At 35.7% G+C, this 6,294-nt stretch overlaps 1 protein-coding gene across 2 annotated transcripts in view; it reads left to right on the top strand.

The window, feature by feature from the left end:
• Nucleotides 1-6,294, top strand: part of LOC106882651 (putative ankyrin repeat protein RF_0381) — a 140,321-nt gene that overhangs the window by 59,489 nt on the left and 74,538 nt on the right. The window contains exon 1 of one of the 2 annotated variants that reach the window (XM_014933399.2): nt 4,106-4,234. The exons of the other annotated variant lie outside the window; for it this stretch is intronic. The gene's annotated coding sequence lies outside the window, so the exon portion shown is untranslated. Of the gene's footprint in view, nt 1-4,105; nt 4,235-6,294 lie in introns of those variants that run through there. 2 annotated transcript variants of the gene reach the window in all.

Here is a 6,294-nt window from a genome sequence, read left to right as displayed (position 1 = left end):
CCCCCCCTTGCCCTCCCCCCTCTCTCACTCTCTCTCTCTCTCTCATGATTCATTCATCAGAGAATGGTGAGCGGTTTTTCTACTACAGAAACCGATCTCTAATAAAACAACAAAAACGGCGTAACAATTCGGGACGATCTTCCTTTTCTTATTACAAGGAAAGAAAAGAAACAAACAACCAAAACAGACATGTGGTTTAACCACATGATCTATTTTCCATAATGTGGCTAAAAGTGTGTTTACTAAATCCATCTCAGTAAGTCTCCCTTACATCTCTTATTTATCGCTACCAAGTGCTATCTAGTACTTCACTTAATTAATACATGTACCAAATTAATTAATACATGGAAATTAAGGCAGACCAGTAAAAATATATTTACCTTGTATCTTGAAAATATGTCCTCACCACTTCTTTCTTTCAAGAAAATACTTGTTCCTGTCCTTCTAGTATACTTTCACTTCCCTCAATATTACATTTCCACTCAGTCGATCAGTTGATGGGTCTTGTCTTGCGAGTTACTTGATGATCACACTAGTACTGGTGCTACGAAAACAGCATCCGATACACTCTTTGAATTGGTTGATGTTAGGAAGGGCATTCAGCGGCAAAAACTATACCAACGCAGACACTCGATCTCATCACACTCTTTTGGCTTGTTGGTTCCTTTCGAATCATCCAACCCATGTCAGCATGGAAAACGGACGTTAAACGACGACGACGATGATGATAAATTGTCGTTCATGAAAAATTAGTGGAACCTAAAATCTTGGCTCCTCCTAAATAGAGCAACTGCTTCCGTCTAGTTTCCAGGTCAAATTAATAAATGCTTCATGCCAGGTATACTACCCACACTCATTCCCGATAGATTTCCGACTTACATGATCGATAGACAAGAAAAGATACATTCAATTGCTTACAACTCTGTTTATTACTGATATCAGTCCTACTATCAGTATATAAAAATTATGGCGAGTACCTGGTCGTAGATTTCATTGCTGTTATTTCTTAAATGTATGAAGGAAGAAAATGGAAAGTGCATGAGAGAGTTAAGAATACTCACTTCATTCTCTTGAACTTCTAAGTTTTCTCATTGAATATTCTCCTAACTCTAACTCTGCTTGAAACATCTTCATACTCGAGAGTCGTCAAAAGCTATTCAGTTACTACTTCCTTGTCACTCGCGAGGCTAAAATGTCATCTTGTTCAAGGTCATAAGTACGATGACAAAGAAGAAGTGTAACTGCTTGTTTTTCGCAAAATGCGTCATTAGCTATGTGAATCAAAACTCAAAGTTTGAAAACTAAATGAATGTAAGTTAGCACATATGATTGCCACAATGAATGTAAGTCGCACATATGATTGTAGGGAAAGAATTCGAAAAAGAAAAGCAATAAAAAATCAATATAAATCTAATATTTTCATTAATAGAAATAACATTTATATGGACTAGTGTTTCTCCACCGGGGTCCATATAAGATTTTGTCGAAATTTATTCTGCAATAAATCGATTATACTTCTACAATGCACAAAATATTTTAACAATTTTTTTTATATACAATTCCTATTGATATTTAATTATAGAAATATAATTCGATTTTTTAAATCATCAAATGGATAATAGGGCTCATCCGAGTAAAATAGGAATCAAAGGGGTCCATAGCTAAAAAATGGTTGAAGAACACTAAATTCTAGACCACAGAGGTTGTTGAATCATTGAAAGTTAATTCTTGCTGTCTTAATTACCTATAATTATAAGGGTATTACACTTTATACACTGCTCAGTTTAATATCAACCACCTGGCCCTGGGGTGCCTTTATCGCAGTTTATTTGATTGCAAATTTTGAAAATAGCCATCTGTCCCCTTCTTGTTTACATATTTCAAAGTCTTAAACATCTGTCAGTGCAGGCATTGACAGATGTTTCAGGTTAAGTATAAGTCTCACCAGTTTAGAAGGACATGTAAAGATCTGCATAACTTACTGAAAAAAAAAAACTAATAAAAATAATTGTTACTTTCATAAAGTTATGGTAACGGTTTAAAACAAAACAAAATCAATGATTTTGAGGTTTTAATTCTCACTAATCGTAGCATTTTATAAATACAAAATCTCTCGACATTTTCTTGTGTCTTATTCGTTTTATTTGTTCAGTGAATAAGTTCTGTTGAAGGAGATGAAATGTTTTCTTCAGTTTCCAGTCATCATACGTCATAAAGATGTGTTCAGAAAACTGCTGTTGTGGTTGCTATTGTTACTGTAGGGTTTTGTGGGTTTGTGAGGTAAAATTGCTGACTATGTCAATTCTTCTCCAATATTGTGGTTGTTAGTTCAAGAACCAGTCTAGTCGTTTAAATATAGTTACCGTTTTTTTCATCAATAACCCATATACTTGATACACAAACAGTAGTCCGACAGTTACAGCAGCAACAGCAGTAGTTTTTCAAAACATATGCTTGATCATTGGAGTGATAAAACTTCTAACACTGGCACTAAGCCATACATTTGGGAAGAGGGTTTATTCAATTTGAATCAGTTCCAGAACTTGATGAGTAAATTTTTGTTTTTTATTTTATCGATCTCGGAAAGATGAAAGGCATAATTAATTTCGGTGGTATTTGAACTCAACGAAAAGAGCCAGAAAAACTACTGCAAGGCTTTTTGTCCATCTGTATAAAGATTCTGCAAGATAGCTTTTTACAGCGGTTGGTAACTGGAAACTGAAGAAAAAGTTTCATCCATCTTCGTAATATTACTTCGAGAAATCATGAACATCGTGGCTGCGTGGTAAGAAGCTTGCTTCACAACCACATGGTTCCGGGTTTAGTCCTACCGCGTGATACCTTGGGCTGTGGTACTACTATAACCTCTGGCCCACCAAAGCCTTGTGAGTGGATTTGGTAGACAGAAACTAAAAGAAGCCCGTCGTGTATATGTGTGTGTGTGTGTGCCTGTGCCTTTGTGTCTGTGTTTGTCCCCCACCACCGCTTGACAATCGGTATTGGTGTGTTTATGTCCCCGTAATTTAGCGGTTCGGAAAAAGTGATCGATAGAATATATACCAGGCTTTAAAAAAAGGACTGGGATTGATTCATTCGACTAAAATATTCTTCAATGCGATGTCCAGCATGGCCATAGTCTAATGACTGAAACAATATAGCCGTCTGCTATGTAATTGGTATATCATTGCTGTCGACATATTCTGGCATGCCGAGTTCATGACCTAAATTCGAAGATGGTCGAAGCCATCTCTGTTCATTTATGTTGCATTCGGAAATATTTCTGCCCAAGACAAATTTCGATCTGTTTTTTTTTTTTTTTTTCCTCTCAAAGCTTTCTTTTTGTCACTCCAAATCTGTTGACTTAATCTGTTGCCTACTTTAAGACCACTACTTCACACTTAAGCAGAGCCTACTATGTTGTAAGTATTCGGGTCAGGTCTCCGGTTGGTGGATAACTCCATGATTTCCAAAGAGACCCTAAAACTCGACTCGGCCACTGTTCTTTCCCAATAATAATAATAATAATAATAATAATAATAATAATAATAATAGTAGTAGTAGTAATAATAATAATAATAATAATAATAATAATAATAATAATAATAATAATAATAATAATAATAATAATAATAATAATCCTTTCTACTATAGGCACCAGGCCTGAAATTGAGGGGAGGGGATAGTCGATTACATCGATTCAACTGGTACTTAATTTATCGACCCCGAAAGGATCAAAGGTAAAGTCGACCTCGGCGGAATTTGAACTCATAATAATAATAATAATAATAATAATAATAATAATAATAGGACTGTTAAGCTAACTCCTGCGGAGGGTTAATTAGGCCTGCGGCCGAAAACTAGGGAGAGCTAAATAGCATGATTATAACACGTCTATAATGACTGTATACCCCGGTTGTATTTGATTGGAGGTTAAGGACGGATGAGAATTAATTCTGTGATGCAATCATTCTAGTGTTCCAGTACCAAGTTGAATTCCAACTGATGGCAAATTTGTCCCAAAGTTTTTATCTCGACGTAAAATTAACGAATCGAATATCATTTATCTCCCCCTTGATCTTTGACGTCATCTGACAAACGCCGACCAAGATGGCGTGAATCAGCCAAGCTTTACCTGCTAGAAATAGCAATCCAAATGCCTTTAAATCAGATCCCAATGCTGAATGTTTAAGAACCAAATGATTTTTAATCCCGAGATCATCCTGATTTTAAAAAGGTATGTCTGTAAATTTCAAAAAAGTATAATATGTCTATATAAAGCGAATATAGACTGAGGTATCTGGGTCCCAGATGGACAGACAGAGTTTCCTTTTTATTATTATATATGTTATAATGACTAAGACAAAAAGAATACGACAGTTAAACATATAAAAAAATCACTAACAGAAATACGCATATGCATAATTTTGTTATTATATTGACTCGAGAACAAGACCTGCTTGCTCTTGTTTCATCTTGGCCCTTTTGTGCTGCTCTCTCTCTTTGGATATCTCTCCTTTGTGCAATTAGGTGCTCCGTTTCATTTTGACGTCTTCGAGCCTGTCTTCTTGCGTCTTGCGCTCGTCTCTCTTGTCTCACTTCTTGTGATTGATCTAATAACCTTGATGTATTGTTTAATCTTCTTGCGTCCAGTTCTTCCCGAGTGAGACTGGCTGTTCTTCGCCTTTGTCTCTCTCTGGCTAAGTGTCGCCTTCTGTTTGATTCATTCTCCATAGTAGGTGGATGAGTATATTTAATGCAACAGAACACAAGCTTCAAAACAAATGAGTGTGTGTGTGTGTGTGTGTGTGTGTGTGTGTGTGTGTGTGTGTGTGTGTGTGTGTGTACGTTAGTTTGTTTATATTTCTAAACGTAACCATACAAAATCCAAAATTACACAGGATTACATTAACGGCATACATACAGAGACTTATTATCTACACGTTCTTTATCTCTGTCTGTCTGTCTGTCTCTGTCTCTCTCTTTCTCACACACTCTGTACCGCCTGAAATGGGAAAAGATCTTGATGACAAACTTCACCGCCTTGTCGAAATTCTTCATTCATAAATATTTACAAACATCACTGGAGGGGCAAGTATTTGTAAATACCTATAATTACCTTCCTTTTATATTTAGCTTTCTTTAAACAGACAATATTATCAAGCTTTCTTTCAATAGACAATCTTTTAATTTTATGACTTAAAAATTACTATTATTTACTTATCTTATATTCTATTAACTTTGCAACTTTTTAAGCAGAAACAATCTTCCAGAACAAGCGTCTATCGAAATACAGAGAAAATGATTTTGAGGTGCAAAAATCTTGCTTACTTATCTTATATATTGTTATTAATGTTTACCAGAAAAAAATCAGCATTCATCGAATAAAAATGAAAATGTTGTTGAGAGAGAGAGGGAGGGAGAGACAGAGAGACAGACAGAAATAGAGTGAGAGAGAGAGAGAGAGAGAGAGTGTGTGTGTGTGTGTGTGTGTGTGTGTGTGTGTGTGTGTGCGTCTGTAGATAGATAGATAGATAGAGAGAGAGAGAGAGTGAGAGAAAGAGAGAGAGGCAGCATTCATTAATAGAGTGTTTGATGTCACTCCCTCTCTCATTGTTATTACCATTTTGTCTCCTCTTTTTTTTACTCTTACTGACACTGCTACTTCCTTATTGCGTGATTTTGAACAAACTTAAAAACAAGCTCATTATTATAATCGATGTCATACCTCTGTTGCTGATAGTGTAAATTACAAGTTTGGAATTCTCCATATCTCACAGCAACCGAACTTAATAAAGTTTATGAACTACACTGAACAAATTTTTATGGAAGATGACTACCTCTGGTCACTTTGAATTGTGGGGTTTTAGTAGAATGTCCGTTTTACTATATTTTCAAGAAACCATTCAGAAGAGGCGTCTGCCTTCGTGAGTGATGATAACCACAATTCCGTTTGCAATTAATGAGGCAGTAAGTATTAACAACACCCCCACTTCTTTATATCCGGATCTTTCACTCCGGACGTAATTATCGTGACCTTTGCCTATTTCCTTCAAAGAAATCATGTTTTGAAATCATATACTGCCTTAAAATTCATATTGCTAATATGTATATTTAATCATTGATGTGCTCCACACATATTCACATGATTTCTTGTGTCCAGACATATACAGAGATACAAACACATATACAATATGTGGCTGAATCGATTGATAAATAACCGGTTATTAATACCTCTATTTAGACGTGTGTGTGTGTGTGTGTGTGTGTGTGTGTGTGTGTGTGTGTGTGTGTGTG

This window comes from Octopus bimaculoides, chromosome 3 (assembly GCF_001194135.2).
Source record: "Octopus bimaculoides isolate UCB-OBI-ISO-001 chromosome 3, ASM119413v2, whole genome shotgun sequence".
Lineage (NCBI taxonomy): Eukaryota > Metazoa > Mollusca > Cephalopoda > Octopoda > Octopodidae > Octopus > Octopus bimaculoides.
This window is presented reverse-complemented; position numbering and strand designations above follow the sequence as displayed.